Genomic DNA, 27,637 nt, shown 5'->3' with positions numbered 1-27,637 from the left:
CTAAAACACATTCATTTTACCACAGACTGAGAAAAAAAAAAAAAAAAAAAAAAAAAAAATAAAGTGACTGCATCAAACCCTAATTCTGTAACATACTAAGTAACTAAGCAAATGGGCTTCAACTTCCTCATCTGTAAAACAGAAGTTAATAAATCTTCATGGAGGGAGTCATTTTGAGTTAGAAAAACACAGTTGTCCCTCAGTATCTGCAGGAGGATGATTCTAGCACTCCCTTGGGTTGAAGATCCCCAGATGCTCAGATTCCTTTTATAAAATGGCATTGTGTATGCATATAATCCATGCATACTTCCTATGTTTAAATAACCTCTAGATTACTACACACCCAATACAATAGAAATACTCTGTAATTAGTTGTACTATCTATATTGTTCAGGAAAAAGTGTCAAGAAAAAAGTCTGCGTATGTTCAATACAGATGCATTTCTGAAAATTTTTTTGATCTGCAGTTGGCGGAATCCATGGATGTGCAACCCACTGACACAGAGAGATGACCATGTACTTGTCTCCGAGTGGGACATCACCACTGCTGGGCATCATTTGCTTCTCTTTTCTTGCCTTTCTGCCCAACCAGAAATTCCAAAAGAAGGAGAGTGGTCCAGCAGGTGCTATGCACGTGCAAGATCTTGTTGGAAAGACTTCTTGATTTTAACTAGTAGAAGATAAGTGCGCTAAACCTAGGCATGCTGTTCTGTATACAAACATCAGAGCTAGTATTCATTCCAACGCAATTTCACAGAGGCCGCTTCACAGAAACCTGACATCTGAGACACCTGGAGAAAATGCAGAGGGACAAGGGAAGCACAGAGTTTGGGCGAGGGCACATGAGAAACTTTACCTATGCTTGAAGGAGAATGTCAGTACCGCAAGGTTCCCTCTGTCTTATCCCATCTTCTGATTCTTAGTATATCATCTCCCTTTGTTTGTTGACTCCTTTCTATTGGATCAGGGAGAGGTCGTGGTTTCTGCCAAAAGATTTTGTCAGATGGGGGCTGGGTATTTAGCTCAGCAGCACAGCGCCTGCCTGGCAAGCGCGAGGTCATGAGTTCAATTCCCGGTATGGGGGGAAAAAAAAAACAAAAAAAAAAAAAACAGATTTTGTCAGAATGCACAATGCACTGCTCCAAGAGGCATTTGTGTCTGAATAAGAGTAAAAAACAGGGCCAGGGATTTAGCTCAGTGGCACAAGTGCTTGCCTGGCAAGTGTAAGGTCCTGAGTTCGATTCCCGGTACAAAAAAAAAAAAAAAAAAAGACTAAAAAACAATACACAGGTACAAAATCGGCACAGAATCCTGTTTGCCAAACATGAACACCTGTACCCAAATTTCGATCTGAATCAGTGAGAATGAGGGTCCCTCCCGGGCCCAGAGGGAGAATCTAGTTGAAATAATCCCCTCAACAAATTCAGCTGCTCACTCCAATTTCAGGAATTCACAAAATCAAGCGATTTGCAAAGGCACCATTAAGAGTTAACATGAATAAAAGCTCTTGATTCTAGCAAAGCTGCAGACCACAGGGACTGCTATCTATTCACAAAACTCTATGTTTGTGACTAAAAGCGCCATGTACAAATGTAATCTTGATTCTTTGAAAGATTCCTGTCCAAAAACAACTTTCTATATCCCTCACAAATGGCCAGAGAGGATTTATCCATGGTCAAGTTCTCAGCAGCCCTGCTCCCCATCTCTGCCGAGTGAGTACTAATTGAAAAATCAAATATCTACTCTTTAATAATGATCTCCCATAAATAGTTCCTGGGTTGAGTCAGACTTATAGCATACCTCCTTCCAAGGAGGCAAAGAGACAAACGCATGCTGTTCTCATATGCCAAAGGCATTTCTTTGGCTCTGAGATTGTTCCCGAACTGACGACTGCCATCTTCTTGCCACCCCCACTCCCCTCACCCACCTACTGCCATTCCAATTCTGTCAGCTCTGGCACCAGTGGGTGAGCTACTGCATCCAAAAGGGAAAGAAGAAGAAGAATCAGAACTTTAAAACCCTTTCTAGTTTGGGCACCTCCTGCAATGGGAGCAGCACCCAGAGAATGTCAGAGTTCCTCTCAGCAGGTATAGAGCCATCTTAACAGCAGTACCAGGGATCCTTTGGGACCCATGGCCATGCCCAGGTGTCACGAGGTTTAAGGGGAGCTGGGATCACTTTCACTGTCCCCCATAACACACAGGGCTTCCCACACAGACCATGTGCACCCTAAGGGCACATTTCCAAGGCAGAGACAGGTTCAGACCCACAAGATAAGACTGAATATCCGACCACAAAACGCGCTCACAAGAACAAAAACCTTACAGTATAAATAGCCTGTTTTACTCAATGTGGTAGCAAGGAAAAAGTGAAGCTCATAAAGGAAAAAATTAAGTGTGTGAGTGGTAAAACAGGTGAGATCTCAGCACTAACCCAGCAGCAGGACCAACATTTTATAGATAACAGAGGTTATTACAGAAGAAAAAGTACAGGAAGACAAAGGATTGAGAAATCTAAGGCTGTTTCATTACAATCCAAATAACTAATGTAAGGGAGTTCTGGTAGGAAATGACTTTAAATTGTGAAGCTGTAAAAACATCCATTTGTGGGTTTCTCACTCATAAAGTATAATTTCTTTTCTTGTGGGTAGAACTGACCTGTGGAATGGAAAAGATTACTTTGGTCAGCCTTTTCTGCATGTGAATGGAAGACTGCACATACGTCCCTATCTTCCTTAGGAAATTTGAATCCAAAGAAGAAACCAGTGTAAAAGCTCAAAACCAACACTACAAATTATCTATATAAAATGGAAATGGGCTATCTTAACCAAACTGTGTATGCAGAATCAGAGGTCTTTGTTTTATGTTGCCGCCATGCTGCAGTCTGATTTAGGACGGTACCTCCTTGGCATTTGGGTTGTTCCTGAGATGCTGTGTTTGAGGTGCCTGGGCATCTGCTCATAGGAGGTAGAGCTGGGTCTGCACTCTCAGGAGAAAGTTGAAACCCTAGCCTCCCTCCTCAACTACTGACAAAAGGTCACCTAAACTTGGCAAAGCCCAGCCTGGATAGCCTATTGGCTCCCGGTGTGGTATATTTTGAACTCAAATAATCCAGATTTGGAGTAATGTACTGGCAAATATTTCATTATATTTTCAGGGACTCAGGGGCCAACTCACACTGTGAAATCTCTGCTGGGGCAAAATGAATTTCTCACTGGAAAGAAGTAACCCAGAGGTTTTTTAAAAAGGCCTGAAATCAGGGCAAACCACTTGGATACAGACTCTGAAGCATGTAGAGGCTTGAGTGGTCCCCTGGTGGGGAGGAGACAGAGCCAAGCCAGAACAAGCAGTGAAGAAGACGCTGGTTGGATTTAGGTCTGAGGGTCTAGGTCTAAACACATGTGAGAACAATGCTCCACGATTCCCGAGGGTTTTGCTTGCTTACTCAATGCTTCAGTATATTCTTACGGACTAGGTCTCACAGTGTTTGACCTGAAGGGAACTAGGAAGAACACAAGATGAGACATTTGACAGTGGTCACCCATGAGGAAGAGACAGGCACCCCACAGAGAGCCTCTCCAAAGCCTAGAAGTCAACAGACAACAAGATGACAGAACCAAAATAGAGAAACCTAAACATCTCTTCAGAACTACTCCAGAGGCAGGACTCAGGAAATTCCTCAAAACCTGCAACAGATGCTTGGAAGAGATTTTATTTCTAGCAGTTTGGCTAGTGGGCCTCCTTGTAATAATTTAGAATTACAAGTGAAAGCATAATCCTGTATTTTTATCAAAGGCTGGTAAAGATTTGGAGCGTACCAACGCTTGCTGAAGTTACTATCATTAGCTTCTGTTATTAAAACTACTACTGCTTACCCATTCATGGATTTTTTTCTTCCTAAGCATACAAAAGTCTTACATGTAGGCCCTGGGCTAGTGTGTGCCTAAATATATACAATGAAATGTGCACAGATTTCTGACATGGAACTTCAAGGGGAAGGTAATGAGCACTAGTGTGCATTGCCAAGATTTCTTTTACTTTGCTACAGAGACATCAAAGATCACATGTTGAGGTGGGATAGCAGCACCATAGAAAGAAGGTATCCAAGGCCTCTACCAGTCCCCCACCATCCAGACTTCACTCGGGCTTTGCATGCACAAGCAATACTCTCCTGCTGTGCTATACCAACTAGACCCCAGAGTGTATGTGTTGTGGCAACATACTGTAGCTAACTTGCTCTGGAAAGTGCAAACATTGTACAGACAAAGAAATAAGACTTACACAGAGAGAGACATTTACCCAAGGTCACATAGTCTAGTACTATGGGAGAAAACAGATTGAAATTCAGGCTCTTTTGACTTTCGTAACTCAGAATGCTTCCTATAATAACATTCCTTATTATCACCATCACCCCTGAACATCCACTCTGCGTCTAAATGTTGATCCTACAAATAAGTTCTGCCAATGACGAGCCAAGACCTAAAAGAAAAAGACTGCAGATTTCCTAGTCACTGAGTTGAAACAGAAAAAAAAAAAAACTTTTAAATCATTTCCCATAGAACGCTATTTTCATTGTATTCTCTTCTGATCCCTCTAAGAACTCCTGAATCTATGCTATCCACGGTTGAAATAAAACAGGAGCAAATAAAGAATATCATTTAAAGTTGTAAATGTAAACATGATTCTGTAATATTCAGCCAAATGCACAGTCCTGGGTCACGTAACAACATTTTGGTAAATAACAAAATACATATGTGATGGTGGCTACTCCATACAGGTGTGCAGTAAGCTCTGACTTTCAGATTTATGGAATGTATAATCTAAGACTTCCACACAATGAAATCACCTACTGTCTCATTTCTCAGAACATAGCCCCACCATTAAGCAATGCAGTGCTCTCCATAAAGGAGAAGACTTTATGTACACAAAATATTCATCTATCCATTCTATAAATGTTAATTAAGTGCCAACCACCTGCTAAGCACTTTTTGGTAGTAGGTGCAAAGCATAAAGCAGACAATATCCCTGCCCTCACAGACTTCTTACACCCTAGCGTTATTTCTTGGGAAAGAAGGAGGCAGAGGGAACTCTGATTTTCTTCTCTATTTTTCATATTTACTATTTTTTAGGTTTTCTATGCTATTAGAAACTCACACTATTAAACACATTATTCTCGGGCTTATCTCTTCAAACAAATCATGATGCTGTTATTTTAACATCTTGAGAAAAAAATATTAGTCTTGATGGAGAGAGAGTGTGGAAAGACACTTGGTAATGGCAGGAATTTATAACTGAATTCACCTTTTTATGATTTATAAGTTACTGGTTTCTTCTTCCAATAAAATTACCTAAGAGATAATGATAAAAACTGAGTTGGATGACAAGATGATTTAGTATCATGCCTTGTAAACAATAACAGCAACCAGTGATTATATTTTCTGAACCAAATGTTGATGTGCAGCTCATGACTTCCAGATTATTTATGGAGAGAACAGAATGCCCTATTTGAAATTGGGATGGATGGTTGTCACATTCACACAACGACCATCAAATACTGAAAAATTTAATCCCCTTTTCTTTCAAGCTTTAGCCATTCTATTATCAATAAACTGGTAAAATCAGATTTTTCATTTCGCTTAAGATGAACTCAGACAGTTCCTCCACCATCTGCTTTTCCAAAAACATGAAACAGCTGCTATTTCTGTTTCCAAAATCTGAAAAAGGCCCCAGGAGCAGAACGAAAAAAAGAGGTGAGGACCAGGGTGAGCTCTCAGCACTCTCTTGGGAGGTCTGGCAGATATCGCTATCATTCTGGTGCATACTGCCTAACTCCCCAAGCAAACTGCTGGGGACCTCAGGCCACCAGGGCCAGTGAGAGGGCCCTTCTGGCTGGCTCACATTAACCAGGCTCTACAAAATTCCTGTTTCTTTCTTTTTCCCTGTCTCACTCAAACTTCTTGGCTGCCTAAGATATCCTGGCTGTTTTTACAACCGCAGCTGAAGGCAACAATCAATGGTAGGTAGAGGATGTGGAGAGGGAGGGAGTGGGAAGACCCTGGAAATGGGAAACGTTATAGACTGTATGCTGGGGCCTAAAGGGAGATTAAAGTTTAATCTGAATTTATCGCTTTGCTGATGAGGAATTGGGGCCCTTGAGGTTAGCAAAATTCCGGCTCTGTTGCTCATCTGCTAATGTCAGATCTACAAGAGCTGAGACTGGTTCTTCCCCATTGTGTCCTCCGCTGGAATCAGGCCCACTAAAAACACTGTTACATGCAGAAATTAGTATGCAGTGAATAAATGTCATCACAGATGTGTAACAGCGTGCCCCAGTCCTGATTCCAGACATAGGTAAGGATGGAGCTGCATCCTGGGTTACAGGAGTTACAAGAAGCTGAAAAACATCATCCCTCACTATTACCCATGGGCCATTGTTCCATCTACCCACTTTCATCCACCTCCCTCCAAAAATCAAAACAGAACAAAAAACCTACTGTGGATGTTCTAGGTACCAGACAAGTTCTGTATCCAGCAGCATGTCCTGCCTAACGCCACATCTATCTACCCCCTTTAGCAGTCCAACAAGACAGCGGAAAGAAGGCTGAGTCCTAAGTGACTCTGTCTACATTTTACCCCCACATCCGCGACCTAGGGCACTACAGGGAACCAAGGAAGGATTGGTGTACTAACAAAGATATGTTATGGCCATGTAAGATTTCATGTTGAGGATTCTGATAAGACTTCCTCCACACTCACAAGGAATCTGCTATGAAAATTAGAAAAATTTTGTGGAATTCAGTGAAGACCAGGAACTCAGAAGTCCTGGTTTCCAGAGACAATTTTATACAACTCACTAAATCTCTTGACCCAAGTTCCTTTCAGCTGTAAAACGATCAGGGTATTTAGTAGATGATCTATAAAAAGTCACTTCTAGTTCTTGGCTGATTTTTGTCTTAGCAATATTTTTATACCTATGTAAGGCCTGGAATAAAGCATCTTCGAGTCTGTTACAAAGTGCAAGTTGCATGCCGAGTAACTTATTAAAGCTCATCTGCCTTTTCTTTGGAAAAAATAGGCGCTTCCTCCTACAGAAGGGAAGATCTGCTTCAGTGGACATCTGGAAGTGATGGATAAAGATGGTTTTAAGTTAGAAGGATTCAGCTCAACAGTTTCTTAATTTCCATTTTAAAGTTTCAGCTCACTAGGGCAGGCACTAGACATCATTTTACCTCCTTTGAGTTCTGTAATTTTCTATAACCACTATTGAGTGCCCCCACTATTTCAACAGATTTTCTGTTGGGCAAGTACCTGTCTGGAATAAGATTATATTCCATTTGCTTTTGGTGGAGCCTGGTAAATATCTGATGAGCATCTTTTCATATATTGTAACCTACATGTTTCTATGGGTGTTTTAAATGGATTTGTCTTGCTTTTGTGCTTGATTTAGAATCTCCTGAGTTCAGATAAATGATTCTCTCCTCTGTTGAAGATATCCTATTCTGGGTTGTTTTAGCTATTTTGGAAGTATTTGAAGGAAAAAATGTGAGTTAAAATCTTAGGCTGAAAAACTACATCTGGTAAGGTTAAAATCACTAAATATTAGACATCATAAAAGTCTGTATCACCATTAGTTAACTCTACAGTTGTAGCACAAAGACAACCATACACAATAAGCGAATAGCTAAGCCAGTCTGCATTCCAATAAAGCTTTATTTATAAAAACAGGCAGTGGAACAGATTGCTGTAGGGTCTATGGTTTTCCAAATTCTGCATTAAACCGTGAAACAAAAAGGCAAGCCTAAGAGCAATTTCTTATCATTTTGTCAGTGATAATGAGGAACATGCAGACCTCAGGAGCAAATTAGAAAACAATAAAAATACAGTAACAAAGGGAAAAGCCAAAGCAACCTCGTTTGTCTTGTTATGTCTAGTTGCTAGCCAATCATATCACTTTATTTAATGCATGCACATACAGCTGTGTATTTAAATGCATAATTATGTATATTTCTCAATATGCTCTAGAATCGAATCTTGCTACAATGAGCATAAGACAAAAACCCCAGCTAGTTACAAAATTTAGCCCCCAAGAAAAGTTCTTCTAGACTGTTGGAAGAAAGCTTTCCCTCTGGATAATAAAAGCTGGAAGAAATGAAGAGGGAGGGATGGCAAATAATGATGTGGGATTGTCACTGGCGAATTCCTACGGCTTGGGAATAACTCCGTCAGTATCAAAAAAAGCAGAGGAAAATCAGTCGCACAGTCTCCAAGAAGGGATCAGGATCTTAGACCACAAATTTTGTCTATAAAGAGGGAAAAGGATGACCAAATAGTCATAAATATTCATACTTTTTGTTAAAAGTAAGGATTCCTTTTACTCACCTGCCCTCTGAGGAATCTGGCACTGGCACTGCGCCCCTCTTTTGGGTCCTGCAGCTTGTGCAAAAGAGATCCATGCACCCCCTACTCATCCTTCCTAGATAGCCGGAAGCACTTCCAAATGCACAAACGTGTGTAGCTTGTGTACGCGATACACACATACATAACACTGCCTGGAAGCTGGCTGCTCTGGACTCAGGATAATCATCTCACCTCCTTCCCATGAGGTCTCTAAATAATAAAGCACGTTCAACTTGAGTGGTCTGACCAGTGAGAATAAGAGAAAGGAAAGGACAAGTAGCTCTGCCAAAAGATAACAAAGGTTGCAAACAGATCCCCAGGAACCTGGAGGCAGTTAAATGGCACCAGGATACTCAGAGACACAGACGGTGTCTGGCGCTAGACACTGTCCCGGAAAGTGGATTAGCCGGGCAGATGGCATTTGCTTCCGAGCAGAAGCCCTGCGAGAGTCGGCCAGGGCCTCCACAGAGTCAGAAATCTTGCGAGGAGTCCAAGACCTTTCAGGACAATGCCATTCTGTCCCCAAGGAATCAGCTACGTAGAGCTCCCAGAGACAGTGAAGTCCTTGACTGCCAAAGGGTCAGAGAAGGAGCTGTCGGTGGAAAGTGGGTTGTAAAGGCTGAGTCCATTCGCTCCTGACATGGCAGACAAGGCTTAATTAGTTTGCTTCCCCTTTTCTTTGACTTAGATTCAATCTTTTTCTCTCTGTCTTCAGACCCAAAGCCCACAGTGGCCAGGAACAGTGATACCACTACTGCGAGGCGACTGCAAAACACAGTCCCCTCTGTCAGCCTGATCATGAGCAACTCAATTCCAGGAACTTGGACAACAAGGACATCGTCACGTTACATCAGCTCTGAGAACAAATCCACCAGCTGTGCCCTGCAGGCCCAAATCAGTGGTAGATAAGGGAGAACAGGACATAAGGGCACTTGCAAAGGGACAATTGGTGTTATTGCTCCAACCATGAGGAGGAGGAGGAAGCAGAGAAGGAGGAGGAACTATTTCTGAAAAACCCATCTCAACTGTCAGGGAGGAGACACAAAACCACAAACTAGTCAACAGCTAGAATGCAGAAGACCCAGGGCACTCTGTGGGGAAGGTGAGGCCACTCTGGGGCAGGTGTGGCAGCACTGCTGCTGCCAGGGAGACCCCCCCTGCCATGCCAGGGACAGTAAGCAGTGCAACGTGCAATGGGAGCCCTAGAGACTCCTGACTTTTTCCCGTCTTCTCCAAAAACTGCCCAGAGCAGGGGAGAGGCTAAGGTCAGTGTCCAGTCCCAGCTACACCCACTCCTGCCCCCAGGAGCCCCTGGCATGGACCTCACTGTCCCATTCTCTTGAGGTCAGAGAAGATGATAAAAGATCTTCGGCTTCTGCTCCCCACAGTTTTCAAATGGGTTTTAGAGACCCGAGGAGCTGCTGGCAAGAAGAGCAGAGTTTAAGAGGTAGAGACAGCTTCGGATTTCCCACCGACCTATGTGCAATTGTCATGAGCTTCACCCTGCAAGGAAGGTCTCCCATACCTTTTGCCTCTGGAGCTGTCCCCATGTGACCTCTACCACCCCCACACCCCTCTCACCTCAGGGCATCTGCCTCAAATAACTTTCCCTGTGTTGTCATTCACCTCATGGATAATTGATAGCATGTCAAGCAGATGCTAAGAAAAGAACAAGGTGGTTAGACGTGTGCGTACTATAAATAGACCCACGACATGACCAGCATTTGCCAACTTTTGAGTGCAGAACGGCACAGGAAGAAACAGGAACGAGGCAGCAGCTTCCCTTGGGTCTGCGGGAGACCTGGCTTCTCAATCTTATGCAAGGGGCTTCTATGAACACCCAGACCTAAGAAGGAACCTTGCCCCATTTGGGAACAAAATTAAAAATGTCACACCTTCCAGAACTTTCAGGCTTGCTTGACAGATGCTTGTATAGAAACTCAACACATACTTTAAAATGTGTAACCTAATTCCTCTAATTAAGTCTTTGTAGGTTTTAGGTACTGTACATCTTCATTTTTGTTCTCACGGGCATTTCTAAGTTTCTATACACATATACTCACACAATTAAATATATTAAATATGTCATTCGTACCTAGATGGGCTACAAATTAGGAACATGGCTAGGACATGCAGATATAAAGAAGAAGAATAAAATGAGGCCTTCAGCCTTGTATCACATTAATTCCGTTACCAGTAGTTTAAAAAAAATTTAAAAAGAAGGAAAGAAGAACTACAAATGGAAAAATTATAAAGATCTAAAACCTCCCTCAAGACTTCCCACTAAGAGTTTACTAAATAAAGAAACCAGTCCACAGCAAAGATTAGATGAAGGGTACACCTTCACGCCCAAGCCTACTTTTTTTAATATAGCATCCAGATGATTGCCTTTAGCTTGGGGGCAGGCAAAGTGGGGGAAGGAACAGAGAAAAGTGAGATTTTCAGTCTCAAAAATTACTCTTCTACTAGATTTAGATCTTTGGCTTGTTTACTCACAGATGGAGAAAACTGGAATCAAATCGAGCTGAACTATCTTAAGCTGAAAAGCACCGAATTGCCAAACAAACCATAAGCCTCGCTCAAAAAAATTCTGCAGCTATCCATCCCCTAAGATAGCTCCAACTTCCCCCAATTCTTCCCCAACAGTGGAGCTGTGAAAGGTGTGCAGGCCACAGGAAGCGCAGTGTCTCCTAGGCCCTCTTCAAATATGGCCTGGAGGATAACAGGGGAGGAAGAGTGTGGACACAAACTGTAGGAAGGCACATAATCAACTGTAGTCATTGTACAAATCATTATGTCTCAGGGTCACAGAAATTGGATACGGTCTAAGTGTTGGGGGTCTGCAAACAAAGCAGCAAACTAGAAAACACTAGAAAGGTAAAAGAAAAGGCACGAGTCCAGGTTCAGTTCCTAAATAGGCAAGTGCTCAAGCCCTGGAACTTTTGCAAGAGGAGGCCAGTCTTGATGGCCTCGGAAAAAGTATATCTGGAGCCCAGCGTGTCACAGTTAAACAAAATAAACAGTTCTTCCTTTCCTAGTCATCAGCAATAACTGACACAGAAGAATCTGAGCTGAGGATGTGGTAGGAGCCACCAGCATACATATATCACCAATAAACCTGCTTCCTGCGGAGGCTTTAATAACCAAGCGACAAGAGCGCTCTCCCCAGCTCCCACACGTTGCATCTCATCAATAATCCAGACAGGGGATAATATGCCAGGACCTGCTGTGCCCGCCCAGCCAAGTGGGACCTCATGGGTTCCTGGTTATCAGTCTCTGAGTTCACGCCTGGGAAATGATAGAAACACACCCCTGGCTGCGTGGTCCTTTTCTGATTCATTTGTAAGCTACACTAATAATCCCACGATGCAAACACAGGGAGAAAAAAATTATTCAGGGACTGTCAGAAATGTTATTTTTGCAAGACATAAGGGAATGATTATAATGATTTATTAAAATCTTACAATGTGAGAAAGTAAGATCGGCAAACAAAATCCAATTAAGGAATTCACCAAATAAAAGGGAATTGAACTCCTCCAGCCTGGAGTTGACAAAGAAACCATTCAGGAAGGAGCTTTATATGCTAAACTTAGCAGGGTAAACCTAGTTATTTTCCATGCCGTGCTGTTCTTAAAAGAGCTATTTAACTTCATCCATCTCTAGGATCTAAAAGACTAAGTATTTAGACTTGTAGGATTTTTTTTTTATAAAAAAAGAACTCCAATTTAAAATGAACTTGCCTCAGAGCCTACACTGTGTGGATCTGAGTTGATTAATACAGTGCTCAGAAAGCTAACTCCTCAGCGTATTTTTCTTCCCACTCCTTCCCAAAGCTCTCTCTTAACTACACAAAAGCCCCTAAAACCTACCCTTGCTTTAGGCTTCAACTTCTCCCACCCAGATACATTTCTCTCCTTTCTTTCTCTTCTGTAATTATTTCTTTCAACGCCCCCCCCCAAAGGTTCTCATGTATCTAATGCCGTCTCAAACACAAAGGAATGAAAGCTGTCCTTGGCCTCCAAGCTACCCTTGCTCTGGGACCCACAATATATTCTGCTCCAGGGAATGTTGAGATTGTTTCTTCACTCTTTCTCTGCTCCAGGGAAACCTGGTCCAAAGCCACCAGGGCCACCCCAGGGCCAGAACCCCAGAGCCTTCCTCAGGCTTGCTGTGCAGCTCCATGGAGCCCGTCCTCCTCCTCCCCCTCCTCCTCTCCTTCCTCCTCCTCGCTCCTCCCTGCATTGACCTGTGCACATGGCTCACTCCAGTTGTCCTTTTACCTCTCCATCTCAGTCATTTCACTTTCCTGTTCCTTTCCTGATGGGTTTGGCTGGGATTCTGGGCTCAGCGCTCTACTCTTGTCCACATGGTTTCCCCAGAAGCCATCCACTCTTGTGCCATCGTAGTCCCCAGGCAGCGAGGAGTCTCAACCTCTTCTCTCTGTCCTAACGAACAGTCACTTCTCAAATGACTAAAACTGTACCCATTATCTGTCCCTCAACATCTGCCTCTCAACAAGTCGGTCGAGGCAGAACCAGGAAACCAGCTCAAGGCTCTGATCTGCCTTGCCAGCCTCCCATGCCATCAGTCCCTGAAGCCAATCAGATTTCTCACCTCCCTGTTGTCCCTGCTTGCCTGTCCACCTGGATCTGCCCATCTCAGTGAGGCTGGACATGTTTCTTCCACCTTCAAGGTTAGCCAGCAGCTCTGCACCAACTATGCAGGAAATCCCAGCCACCTGAAATGTGCCTATCCCACATTTCCCTTTTTCCCTGCTAACTACACTAACTTACTTGCAATTTTCCATATGCATAAAGCTATTCTGTGCCTTCTTTCCTATTGTTGTTTGAGAGAAAGACATGCCTTTACCTTGCCCTTCGACTGGGCAACACCTTAAGATGCATTTCAATTGTCACTTTTTCTGTACTGGACAGAATGGCTGTGTCCCCTCAAAGTTCACACATTGCAGCCCTAGACCCCAATGCAGCTATTTCTGCATGTGGGGCCTAAGGAAGTAAATAAGGTTAACTGAAGTCATCAGGGTGGGGTTCTGATCTAATAGGACTAGGGTCTTTATAAGAAGAGACAACAAAGATTGTTTCTCCCTCCCTCTGTTCCTTCCCCCTTCTCTCTTTCTCTCTGTTCCTCTGACTGTCGACCTATTAGGGTTTGGACCTAGATTTTTCCCCAAAAGACTCATGCATTCATAGGAAGGACTTTCATGGAGGAGAACTGTACCATAGGGGCGCTATAGCTAAATGTGATGTTAGGAGGTAGGGTCTGGTCAGAAAAGGGGGTGGCCACTGAGAGCATCATCTAGTAAGGTGTATCTTCCTCCCAAGTTCCTGCTTCCTGGCTAGCATGGTGTGAGCAGCTTTCTTCCACCAGGCCCTTCTACCATGCCTTCCTGCTTGGAAGCAGCCACCACAGACTGAAAGAGAAGTGGGGTTGTTGCTTTGACTATACCTGACCATGTGGTTCAAGAGCGTTTGGAAATGGGTTGCGGGAAAGGTTTGGAATGGTTCGGAAATGTGGCCTGAAAGAGTAGAGGTGGAACACCTTCAGCTGTTCTGTATGAGAGATTCTAGTGTCCTTGTGGGTTTGAACCCCACTCCTGGTACCGAATTCTGTCTTGGTTACTTTTCTGTCATTGCTGAGTCAAAATACCTGACATCCAGAATTAGGGAAGGAAAAGTTTATGTAGCTCACTGTTTGTGGAGGTTTCAGTTCATACATGGCTGGTTCCAAGGCAGAGTGGCACATGACAGAGGGCAATGGCAGCGAAAGACAGCAAAAGTTCATAGTTCATGGCAGCAAAAGACAGCAAAAGGAACAAGAGCACAAGGGGAGGAGCGTAAGCAGCCTCTTCCCTCCCTTACATTGTATGCAAGCTACCTGCTCCAGGGCAAGTGTAGCACACACACCCACAGTCCCAATATTGGACCACGAATCAAGCATAAACTTTAGAAGCCTGCCCCATGACTGCATGAGCCTTTGGGGGTCCAGCCAGACACAAACCATAACAGTGAATGTCAGGTATTTTGTCCCAGCAACAAGGAAAGTAACTAAGACCAATCCACTTATTCTCTTTTTCTCTCCCTCTCCTTCTCTCTCTTTCTATTTCCATCTCTCTCCATATTTCTCTGTCTCTCTTAGTCCAGCTGTCTCTCTGTCTATCTGTCCCTCTCTGCATCTATTTCTCTGTCTCTGTCTCTGTCTGTCTGCCTCTGTCTCTGTCTGTCTCTCTGTCTCTTTCTCAGTCTCTATCTGTCAGTGTGTGTGTGTGTGTCTCCTTCTGCTTCTCTCTTTCCTCTCCCCTACTCCACCCCCAGTACCAACAACAGGTCAGCTTGCCTCACCTGAGTACATATGGAGCAGGTGGCCCTCTGCTAACCAAGAAGTGGCCTCACCAGAAAAACAGACCCTGCCAGAACTCCAATTGTCAGAACTCCAATATTTTGTTATAATAGCCCTAGCAGACTAATATGCCCACTTTAGCCCCCTTCCCCCTCACCTGGGAAAGAGTTGATCATCCCTTCTTGTAACTTGTACAATATAAAGCTAACAGAGCACCTAGCAACCCATAAATAACTACATACATGTATGATTTGCTCACCCAGTAACTGTAAACTCCTTCATGGTAGAAACAATGTCTTATCCATTTTGTGATTTTTCCTTTGATCTAACATGGTGCCTGACACAGTAAATGATCAATAAATGTTTGTGAAATAAGTTTACTAGCAAACAAAGTGGATAAAGTTAATTTTCTTGTACACTTGAGTCTGTACAGGGGTATTCATTTGCACAGATATGTGTGCAGATGTGTGCATGCATGTGTATGTCTGCAGAATGCCAAGGCTGAGAGAGAGTAAATCACTGTGTTTCAATTGCACTGCAGAACCTTTTTTCCATTTTCCCTCAAGATCCTTCTCAATTTTCCTAATGCAGTTCCCACACACACAGATGGCTTCCTGTCATTTTATATTCATACCTTTGTCTTTCATTTCTTTTTCCTCCCTTTGGGGCACTTACTCGGTGATCTCTCATCATGTGTAGTTCCATGGCAAACCCTGATGGGTGTTGGTATGAGTTTAATTTTAAAGTCACTGGGTTTGGGGATCTCCCTCAGCCAATGAAATCCCAGTGCAGAGCCCATCCCCTAGGGTGCCAGGAACTCGGCATCAGTGATGGACAGATCCACACATCTTCAGACTAAAATGTAGCCAAGAACAAGATGAGAACATCCACCTGGCAGAAGCAGATTTTTGAAAACAAAAAGAGAGAAAAATTCATCTCAGGCTTATAGCAAAATTGTAGAATCCTGCCTACTCTTTCCAACTTTGAGACAGCTCTGCTCTGCACTCAGGGGAAATCAGGTCTCTTCATGTTTTCTCTTTGCACAGCTATTTATGACAGTTTGGAACAAAGTGCTCAGTCCTGTATCTCTTATTTTAACTTTCTTTGTGGAAAAAAAATACCACATTTTCCCAACAGCTTGGGCTACACATGCTTATTTGGAGAGAAAGAGATTTGGAAATGGATACGAATCCACTTCCAGAGACACTCGCTACCTCCTCCCCAATCAAGATAGCAAAATCTCAGGACTCTCATCTGTGACACCTGGGCCCATAGCTGCCATGTGGTTCTGAAGCCTGAGGGGAGGCATGGACTCCCATCACCTTGACCATGCCTTGTGAACAGATCCTGGCCTACTGTGGTAGCAGCGCCATTGTCCATTTCTGTAGGGAAAAGCTGGAAAGGTCTGGTCTGGTTGGCTAGGGAGCAGAACATCAAAGACACATTTACAAAGTTCTTTACATTAGACTGAAAAAACAGTCCATGTGCCTCTCCAACAGTGCTGGTGCTATTTTGGGAGAGAGCACGCTGGGTGAGAGGAGGAGAGACGTAAGCCAAAAGCACCATTTGGTTGTTATTGACCAACGTCCTACAGTTCCATTCAGTGCTTTGATCTTACTCAGAAAGGAACGACTGCATTCACCTACTTTTAAAGTACCTGCATTTCGTATTGATGGACCCTTAGAAGTGGTTGGCAATATAGCAAGGGCAAAAACTTCTAAGGAATTCTTAACTAATTCCAGGCCTTGGCTGGGAAAAGAAGCTATATTCATGTGAATGCAGAGAGAGAGAGACAGACAGACAGAGTGATAGACAGACAGAAAGGCAGGCACTGACTTTGAGCAGGAGCCCCAGGAAAAGTTTTGACAGACTCGTGTCTCCTTGTCCAGGAGTGAAAAATGTGATACCTTGAAAGCTAAAAATAAAAACGTGTGTTATTTGTGACACCTTTGCTACCACAGTGTAAATGATAAGCAGAGAAACAAGTTCTGGAAGTCTCAGAGGTACACTGAGGCTGTGAACCCTGAATGCTCCCAATCCCCGTGAGTCCCTCTCCAGTCTAAACCCTCTTCCAATCGCAGGTTGCTCTCTCTTCTCTGAGTCAGTGGGATCTGTTTTACCTACTAATCTTTCCTTCCTCCCCCTCTCCTTTCTTTCCCTCCCAGTCACTGTGGGTGACTGTGGTGATTTCTGTAACAGCCAAGAGCCCTGAGGGAAGACATGGCATTTTCCAGAACTTCAGGCTTATGCCCGGCCAACTCACTCCACCTCCCACCCTCCACCCCATGCCCAAGCCTCTGTCAGTAGCCTGTTGTCATGGTTACTCTAATCTTTTTCTGTTTTGCAAGCTGGCCTCACTCCAACCCACCTCCTGCTCACCGCCACCTCTGTGGCCTTCACCACGTCCCTCCATCCCCATCTCTTAATTTTCTGAAGAATAAAGTGAAAGCACACAAGCATTGTTCCCTTCCCTTCCCATCAGTCTACCCGATTTTATCAGGAGGTTTTCTTTTATGTTCCTAAATGGAAAAGTACTACTCATCACAGAAACAACCAGTAGTTGGAAACAAAGTTTTTCACAGGCTCCAGAAATGGAAGAGCAAAGGTAAAAGCGGAGCAAAGAGAGGTCAGCCCAGGGAGAGCTTTCTTGGTTGGGAAAAAGATGATGACTAAAGTTAGTTGAAATCTGCAGATGCCACTCTGCCTCATGAGTGGCCCTCAGAACAGAATAAGACATCCTGCTTCAGAGGCAATCCTTTGCCTTCCTGTATCCTCACATCACATCCCTCCTTCCTTCCAGGCTGGAAGGATGGTGTTCCTTCTTCTCGTCGAAGGCAACTCCCTTTCGGTTGCTCTGTATTTTACCACCTCATGACTCAGAGGTCGTAACTCCACCAACCTTCCCTCCATCTTTTGGCTGGTAAGCCAATTTCTATTTACTCTTTTCCTTCAGCATATAAATGCAATTTTCTACCTTAAAGCAAATCCCCTCTCAACCCACATTACCCTCCAGTTACTGTCTACTCATCTTCCCTTGTGGAAAGTCATCTCCCCTTCCTGTCTTTAGCTCCACATTTTGTATTCAATACCCTGCAGAACGCTTTCCTCCAGTACCTGCACAGGGCCAAGACTGTGAAGAACTTTCCTGTAGGTGAATTCAGTGGATCCCTGTTTAGCCATGTACTCCTTAATGAGCAGTTGTGATGTTAAACACAGCGGACATCAAAGTCCTCGTGCTTCTACTGTACTTGAATCGTGACTCTGCCATTGATCAGCTCCATGACTTTAGGCAAGTTACTTAACCTCTGCTTCCTCAGTTTCCCCATATTTCACTGAGGCGATAACTGTGCCTACTTCAGCTGGTTACTGTGAGGGAGGCACCACACATACAATAGTCAAAACAGGGCTCCCTCACAGGAAGGACTCAAAATTGAAGAGCAGCTATTACCATTCACCATTATCCAAACCCATCAGCAGCTGTCAGTGTTTCTGCTGTCTCTCTTCATGCTACCTCTAGCACACTCTCATTCTTCTCCCTCTTCTCCTATGGCTTTTCTGCCTCAGATTCCTCTGCGAATATCTCATTGGCTTTCTTTGAGTATTCAACAAGTTCTGTTCTGGGTCTTCTACTCTTCTCAATCTGAACATTCTCCGTTAGGAATCTCAGCTATACCCAAGGCTTTACCAATCACAGTAGTTGAGAGACCAACAAATCTCTTTCCTAGACTGAAGATCTGGGTATGACATTTGGGTATCTCCACGTGTATGTCCTCTAGGCAGCTTAAACTCAACTCGACAAAAACAGAAATCTCTCTCAAGGAAAGGCACAACCTAGTAGCTCAAGCCTAAAAAGTAGGACCATCAACCACTTCCTCGTCCCTCATCCTCTACGCTCCAATACAGACTCAATCCAACTTACTCAATTTCAGTTTTCCCAAGCCAGTTCAAGCCATCTGTGATGACTGTCCCTTATTTCTGACCTAGGTTACCAAAAGTCTGTACCTCTCTCAGGTCATTCATTCCCTCACAACCAGAGCACCCCGGCGTAGTGCTAAAATCATCACTTTCCTTCTCTGTATTTTATTGTCAAATCTCCCCATGGTCTATAACAGAGTTTCAGAGAGAGAAAGAAAGACAGACAGGGGGCTGGGGATTTAGCGCAGCGGCACAGTGCCTGCCTGGCAAGCGCAACGTCGTGAGTTGAATTCCCTGTACTGGAAAAAAGTCAAAAAAAAAAAAAAAAAAAAAAAGAAAGAAAGAAAGAAAGAAAGACAGACAGACAAGAGAACTCTCCTTAAACAGATTTTAGGACCTAACCTAAAACACCTGAAATTAGATTCACCAGTGTAGTGGACTGAGGAATAATATTTTGAAGAAAGGTCCAATGAGTCTAATAATCAGGTAATTTGGAAAACGCTGCTCTCTGAGCATGCGCCTTGTGTTATAACCGTTCCTCTTTAGGGTGTTCCTACCACTTCACTCATATTCCATCATCCAGCAGCAGGAGTCCCTACAGTGAGAGAGCTGTGTGACTCTGCTCCAGTTCTCTGCCAGCGACGACCATGGCAATTTGGTTCTCCATGTCGTCTCACTGCCAGGCCCCACTGCTCTTGGGCACTACGTCATCACACACAGTTCCTCCCTGACTGTGTGGCATTCTGAGCCCAAACACATCACAGCTGCCTCCTCCTCAGTCTTCACAACTGTTCCAATATGGCCTTCTCCGGTGGCCTTGTTGGGGTTAACAGCTCCCTCCAGGCCCACCCCTCAAGCCCTCATGAGATTCCTTCACCCTGTGCCACAGCATCCGGGGCTTGCTTGCACCACTGCACTGGTACAGGCTACTGTCTGCCTCCCGTTTCCCAGAGGTGAAGAGAGGATCTCCTATTCCCAACAGCCAGCCCACTTCCTGACAAATAGAGGACGTCATACTGTGGCAGGAATGACACAGAATCCTCAAAATAGGATTTAGCTCTATTGTCCTACCCATTCATACCTATTCACAGCCTTCTGGCCTGATTTGAAGTATGCTCTATTCCTCTCAACCTTATTTAATCTAAAATTTTGATTTCCATGTTCCCTTTCTCCTTATCTAGGTTGCTGATTTTAAAAACGTCAAACAGGGGCCCTGCACACAATGTTCACTTGCTAATCTCTCTGTGTAGGCTCTAGTTCATTCAGCTGGTAAGAGCAAGAAAGTTTTACACTTATAAGCATCACAGTCACCACTGTCAAAGGTCTGACGAGGGTGAGGCCTATCAGACTGCTTTCACAGAGGTCACACATATCAGTATTTCACCAGAAGTTTCGGGTATAAAATGCACGGACAAAGACATCATCAGATATCTTGCAGAGCCCCAGCTACACCATATCTCCTCAATTTCCTCCATTTACAGCTTTGCAAGTTTAAATTTCCTGAAAAGAAATCATGTGACTTTGGTTAAACAGTCTCAATTTGTATTTCTGTATCATTTATCTCCTGTCCAAGGACTCACATACTCTCTTTCATAACCTGTTGAAGAATATTTTATGAAAATTATATGACTCATTCTGCCATTTCAGTGTATGAAATCCATAGACTTCCCTTTTTCTATTTTATGAAAAAAATAAAACAAAATTTCATAACAAAATGATAGGAGAATAACAATAAACACATTGCATATTATTATCTTTAAAGAATTTACTCAGAGTACAAGGTATAGGCATAAAAACATCTCCATTTGATGTAAGTGCAAACCTTCTTGTTATATGAACCAAGAGACACTAAGTGTAACTAACTTGCATTTTTTCTCTTTTCCCTTCCTTCTCTTCCCCTTTCCCCAATCCTAGTTTCTTTTCCCTTTTTAACAATTTCTTCCCATTTCATAATATCTATTGTACATTTTAGATCTTATTATGCTTTTCTCACATCAGGGAGGCAATACAATGTTTACACATGAGAGTCTGATTTATTTCACTAATGAGTACAGTCTCAAGTTACATCCATTTACCTATAAAAGTCTCAACTTTATCATTTTTTATGGCTAAGTAGTACTCCATTTTATAAAAATACCACATATGTTTTAGCCATTCCTCGGTTGATGGGCATTTGGGTTGTGGCTAAGATTTAGCTATTACAAATTGTGTTGCTTTTGTTACAATTGTGTCATTAATTACAATTGTGTCATTTATAAACACTGGTGCACATATAACACTGCGGTACGATCTTTTTAATTCCTCTGGGAAGATACCTAAAAGAAGAATAGCAGGGTTCAATGGAATCTCTAATCCTACATTTTGAGGAATCTCCACACTGATTTCCACAGTAGTTACATCAGTCTGTACTCCCACCAACAGTGGAGAAGGGTTCCTTTTTCCCTACAGCCTCTCCAGCATCTGTTATTGGTTGATTTCTTGATGATAGCTATTCTTTCTGGAGTGAGATGGAATCTTGGTGTTGTTTTAATTTGCACCACTTGAATGACCAATGATGTTGAACATTTTTTTCACATATTTATTTGCTGTTTGTATTTCTTCATCTGAGAAGTGCCTGTTCATCTCAGACGCCCATTTTTTGGATTGGGTCTGAATTTGGGGGGTCGGATTTTTTTCAATTCTTTACATGTTCTAGATAGAAGTCCTTTGTCTGAGGGGCAATTGGCTAAAAAAATTTTCCCAATCTGTGGGTTTTCTTTTTGCTCTGTTAGTGGATTTCTTTTGATGTGAAAAGGCTTTTCAATAAGATGAGGTTCTGGTTGTTGATCCTTTGAAGTATTTCCCATGCAGTTTGAGTTTTGTTCATGAACTCTCTGACTACACCTACATCTTCAAGATTTCTACCTGCTTTCTCTTCCAGTAGATTGAGTGTTTCTGTTTTAATATTTAGATCTTTGACCCATTTTTACTTTAGTGCATGGTGATAGACATGGATTTAGTTTTAGTCTTTGGCATGTAGAGATCCACTTTTTCCAGCATCATTTATTAAAGAGGTTATTTTTCTTGCAGTGAACATGCTTGGCCCTTTTGTCAAAGATAAGTTGGCTGAGTGTATTTGGAGTTGTGTCTGCATCTTCTAATCTGTCCCACTGATCCTCAGATCTGTCTTTCTGCCAGTACCATGCTGATTTTATCACAGTAACTTTGTAGTATAATTTCAAATAAGGAATTGTAATGCTTCCTGCCTTGCCTTTGTTGCAGAATTGTTTTTGCTATTCTAGGTCTCTTCTGATTACAAATGAATTTTAGGAATATTTTCTCTAGTTCTCTGAGGTATGCTAACAGTGTTTTGATTGGGATTTCATTAAATATACATATCAGTTTTGAAAGTATGGCCATTTTCACTATGTTGGTTCTTCCTATCCATGAGAAAGGAATATCTTTCCATTTTCTGATATCCTCTTTGATCTCCTTTTTCAGAGTACTGTAATTTTCAATGTATAGATATTTTATGTCTTTTGTTAGATTGATTCCTAAGTATTTCACTTTTAGATGCTCTTGTGAAGGGTGTGGTATCCCTGACTTCTCTTTCAGTGAGTTTGTTGTTTGTGTACAGGAATGCTGTTGATTTTTGAGTGTTGACTTTGTATCCAGCTATGCTACTGAATTTTGTTATTAAATCTAGAAGACTTCCATCTTGGTTACTTTTCTCTTCTTGCAGTGACGAAACACCTGACACCCAAAATTAAGGAAGGGAAGGTTTATTTAGTTCACAGTTTGTGGAGGTTTCTGTTCACACTTGGCTGGCTCCAAGGCAGAGTGGCACATGGCAAAGGGCAACAGTTCATGGCAGCAGAAAACAGTAAAAGCAGCAAAAGCAAAAGGGAGGAGCAGTAGCAAGCAGCCTCATTCCCTCCCTTGTATTGTATGAAAACTACCTGCCCCAGGGAGGGTGTAGTACTCACACCCATAATCCTAACACTGGACCATGACTCAATCACAAACTCTAGAAGCCTGCCCCCTTGACTGCATGAAGGTTTGGGACATCCAGACACAAACCATAGCAACTTGCTATTTTTAAAAACCTAAAAAATGTTTGCCTGTCCCAGCTTCCCAGGTCCTGTCCCATTTGTTACCCACAATTCTGTCAAGGTTCTCTGTAATAATTCAATAGCTTCTCTCTGTTACCTAGAATGTATTTCATCCAGCCTAAATCATGTATTTGCAGCTGGTGTTTGCTTACACCTTCTTCATCCAGGATGAATTTCAGAAAGAGGAGCAGGGTCAGGCTCCTCTGTAGGCTGTTGGAAGTTGGGAAGCTGTTGTACAGCTTTCCCTGTAGCCTGTTGGAAGTTGGGAGTGCATGCTAAATTCTATAGTTTCCTGTAATGTCTCAGGTGGATCTATTACCTGTGGGTTTTTTCCAAGAGTGATAATTAGTGTTCCCCCAGCCCGATGCACATACAGATTTTGGAGTCAGAAAGATCAAAATAAGACTCCTAGCTTCATCAGCTACTAGTGATACACTCTGGATAAGACTGCGTCCCTCGATATCATTTTCACATAAAGAGAGCAGTTATGCTGTCATTCAGGATAGGTCAGAGATAGAAGTGAGTGAATACAAAGGAAGCATAGAGCCTGTAAATGCACCTGCTACCAGTAGACTTTTCTTCACACATTGTGAGTATCTTTCACCTTGTTATTTCCTGATCTGAAATGCTTCAGAATAATGTCAGGGATCAAATGGCAGAGAGAATTAAACCAATCAAGTAAAATGCCAAAGGACTTCCCTCAAGAAACAATAAAACTACTGATCCGTAAATCTCACTCTGCTTATACACCTGGTGTGAGCCTCACCCTGGATGCTGAAAGGCTAAAGGACCCCTCTGTGTGCCTAGAGAGCAAGTGTGCTTTGTAGGAAATTAAGCAAGAAAAGTTCAACCTAGAAGAGCCTTAGACTTTGGCCTGTTGGGATCAGAGTTTGCTAAGTGCTCCCAGACACAGCTTAGCAATCATGAGCTCAAAGAACAAGTGAACTGTGTACAGTTCCCCAACTCAGCATGCAAATGCTGCTGTTGCCAGGATCCTGTTTCCTTAGACATGGATCACCTCCGCTGCGCACTGCCAAGACACCCATCCACCGTATCTCCAGCCGTGATGGACACTCAGATCTTACTTACTTGGCCTCCAGTTCATTCTGTGACTTTGCTTCCTACCTGAGTGTTTCAACACAGCAATAGCGGAAGTGTGCATTAGCTCCTCCTCCAACGTTCTCACACCAGAAGGCATGGAGCCCACTCCAATGTGCAGTCCAGGCAGGAGTATCAGTCTTCACAGTGGGCAACCTCCCAGCACTGCCTGGGAAAGACCTTTGCTCCTTAACCCCCTCCGCATATCTGTGAGTTAGGAGGCAGATTCAAGGTCCAAGGAAAAAATAATACAACCCTTCCTTTCCTCAGCCTTCTGATATAGTAACTATACTGAATTAGTCTGGGAATCCTGATTTGCCTTTAACTGGGGATTGTTTTCTCTTCAGTAAATTTAACCTTTTCTCTAATTTTCTTCCATATCTCTATCTTGTCCCCAGGCAAAATTGTCTCCCAGGCAAAATTCTTCTATTTGAACAAACAGAGAGCAGAAAATTCTTCTTGGTGGCCACTTGGCAAAAAGATTGTCAAGTCCACCATCACACGCTCTTGCCACACTGCCCCCTTCCATGGAGACCATGGAGCCCAAGAGGCAGGTGGTTTAGAATCTCCTCACCGTGAGACCATGGCCCCCAAAAGCCTTATCAACCACAAGGCTCACTGTGTGGTGCTGGGTCCCAGCATGGCTTTATGGCTTTAATGGTTAGTAGAGGAGAAGTCAGGTGGAAGGGAAAGCTCCTGTCTGATCTGCTGGAGTTCACCTTTCTCCCCAGTAAGACAGAGGTGCCTGACCATCAAAGGCCAGTTCTATGTGCAAACTCTTAGCTCAGCCGGTTTACCCCCAAGACCCCAGCAGGTCCTCCATCCTTGACATGGAACAATTCTCAGTGCTTGTCATCACTACAAAAGCATGCTGTGATACCTCTAACCAGTAAGGGCCAGTTGTGGCCCTGGATGAGTAATGGTTTGTCCACCTGCTTTGGCCTTTTTGCAGTGTTTTCATATCATCACAACTTTTTAAGATAAAGGTGTCAAGGACTGGCTTTCCGGGTCAATGTGATCAGCTACCATCACAGATCCAAAAACAGATATATTTGGATGAATGGTGCCACTCGAGAACAGATTGTGTTTCTTAAAGTGCTCCACCCCACTCCAGCTCTTTAAGCCCAGGTTAACAGTATTTTCATCAAGCTCCGTGAGAATACCAAGATTACTGTTCCAGTGAACAGCTCTGAAATTTTCAGTAGTTTTATCATTCAGATGGAATTTTTATGGGTAAGAAGGGGTCCTTTTACTATTGTCTTTTTACCAACTATTCACATCTACAAGAATTTGGAAAGAGTCATGAGCGTTGCCATTTAACTTGTTCCACACACTGCCCACAACATCATATCTCTTGTAGCAATACTTAATAAGGATCTGGAAGTTCATGTAGTTCATTTCCACCCAAGCAGAAGTGCTGGACCATAACAGGAACTTATCCAAGCCCTACGTAAACGCCTCCAAGGGCAAGCCATTTGCCAGCCTGAGAGATGGCTTTCCTCTACAAACAGTGTCCCTTTGCAAGATGCCTTTCCTCCAGGTTTTCTGAGGTGCCTGCAATAGTCCCACTTTGTACCTGTGAGCCTGGTGTATTTAACAAGCCCCTGTGCTGTGGTTTGAATGCCCCCCCACCCCCAAACTCATGTTGAAATTTAATCCCCATGTGACAGTTAAGCTGAATTATCAACTTGATTGGCTTGGGGAGCTGCCCAGAGGATGAGTACGGTATAATTCTGGGTGTGTCAGGGTGCATTATGCAAGCACGAACTTGGGTATTGCATCAGGGTGCTGGCCCATTCCTCTCTGACACTGTCTGCCTGCTCTGCTTTCTGGCCACCATAAACTAACCATCTTTGCTTCACCAAGATTTTCCATGATCATTCTGCCTTGAAAGCAGCCAACCACAGACTGAACCTATGTAACCATGAGCCTCTCCTCTTTTACACTGTGCTTGTTGGTTATTTGGGACCAGCAATGGGATAGCTGGCTAATACACACTATTGTGAGGTAGTACGAGGTGAGAACCAGGTGAAACATTTAAGAGGTGATGAGTTCATGAGAGTGCTGCCTTCATAAATGGATAGATCCATTCATGGATCAATAGGTTTATCTCTAAAGTGGATCTTTTATAAGAAAAACTGCTTTTCTTTATAAGTTACCTTCCCTCAGGTATTGTTACAGCAACAGACTGATATATCTTCCCTTCGTGCATAATGTCCTATTTATGAAAATAGTATATCCAGTAGCCTGACCATATTACTTACCTGCAGCACAAGATAAATCTTCCAATGACCTATCCTGAGAAATAAAACTGCCCTCAAACTCAATCTCACCTCCTCCCTGATGGAGACCACTTTGAGGAAGCCCTGAGAAGGCTTTAGAATTAATCAATTGTCATTCTATGTTAACTTACAAATCTGTCCCAGGAGTCAGTGATTTTCCTGGTGAGCCAGCAGCTGGCACACGGAAATAGAACTCTCCATGCCAATGGTCATAGTAGAGAACTGTAGTGGCCTGTGACACTGTGACATCTCTGAAGGCAAGATAACCCTACAGTTACAGACACTGCCTCTCCCTCAGATTTCCATGGGCAATAACTGTTTCCAGAGAAGAAACAGCTCTCTCATCAAGCAAAGATTTACTGCTTGAAATGTCTTTGTTCCAATTTTCTTAAGGCCTTGGTCACTTTCTTGTCTTTTTACTTCAATGTTCCCTGCACTTATGTATACACCTCCTGATATGTGATTTAACCACGAGATAGTGAGTAATTCAGAGGTCTGTCTAAGCCACAAGAGCTCTGACCTTCCCAGAACCCCCTATACCACAGTACTTTGTCTACTGTCTTTTAACTTTCACCTTACACTAACCCAGAAGACTGGGAGATTGGCAAACTCCCAATACCGACCTCTCCATTCTCTCCAAATAGCCCTTCCTGACACGTAGCCACTACCACTATCACATGGAAAACCTCCCTCTCCCCAATTTAAGCATGAGGTTACAGGACACAGAAAGTAAGAACTTGGCTGACATTTTGCAGCTAATCAGAAGTTAGTTGTATCTTCCACCTAAAAATACTCAGTTCCTTCCACATTTTCTCCTGGGACATGGTTCCAGGTCCCAGGCTCATTGCTACTTGCCCTTCTCTGGTAAACTCTTCTTTGCTCTAACTAATAAAAGACTCACAAGCAAACACAAGGCTCCAGGTGTGGTCTAACCATGGAAGTAGGGGAGGAATGTTACTTCCTGGAATCGATACATTATGGTTCCACTAATGCAGCTTTTTAGTTGCCTCATCAAATGTAGTCAAAGAAAACCTGGATCTCTGTCTGTACCAGAAATACCAGTGGATGTTTTCCTCCCATCATTACCACTGATTTTAACTCCAAAATAAGATTTTGCATTTATCTCTTGGAAATGTCATCTTGTTATTTTTAACCCAACATTCCACCACACTCACCTCATTTTGAGGCACATTTTTGTCACTGATTACACTGGCCTTTCTTTCCAGCTTGAATCTACTACAAATCTGATGCACTTACTTCCTGTGTGTTCTTCAAACTTTCCAGGGACGTTTCAGACCAGAGTGATTCCAGGAGCTGGGAATCACACCATACTTTCCCTGGGGAATCCCTTATTTTGTCTGTGCCATCAGTCTTCCAAAGAACCTTCCCTCAGCAACTGTTTTCTTGCTGAAAGTTAAAACCATTGCTACCATCAGCTCTCTCCAATAATCTGTGAAGGTGGACCTGAGAGTCTTCCTGGAAATTAGGGGCCTGAACTC

At 43.1% G+C, this 27,637-nt stretch overlaps 1 protein-coding gene across 1 annotated transcript in view; it reads right to left on the bottom strand.

The window, feature by feature from the left end:
• Positions 1-27,637, bottom strand: part of Dgki (diacylglycerol kinase, iota) — a 421,640-nt gene that overhangs the window by 323,891 nt on the left and 70,112 nt on the right.

This window comes from Chinchilla lanigera, unplaced genomic scaffold (assembly GCF_000276665.1).
Source record: "Chinchilla lanigera isolate Chin_1 unplaced genomic scaffold, ChiLan1.0 scaffold00093, whole genome shotgun sequence".
Lineage (NCBI taxonomy): Eukaryota > Metazoa > Chordata > Mammalia > Rodentia > Chinchillidae > Chinchilla > Chinchilla lanigera.
The sequence above is the reverse complement of the archived record's forward strand: the minus strand, read 5'-3'. Positions and strand labels throughout refer to the sequence as shown.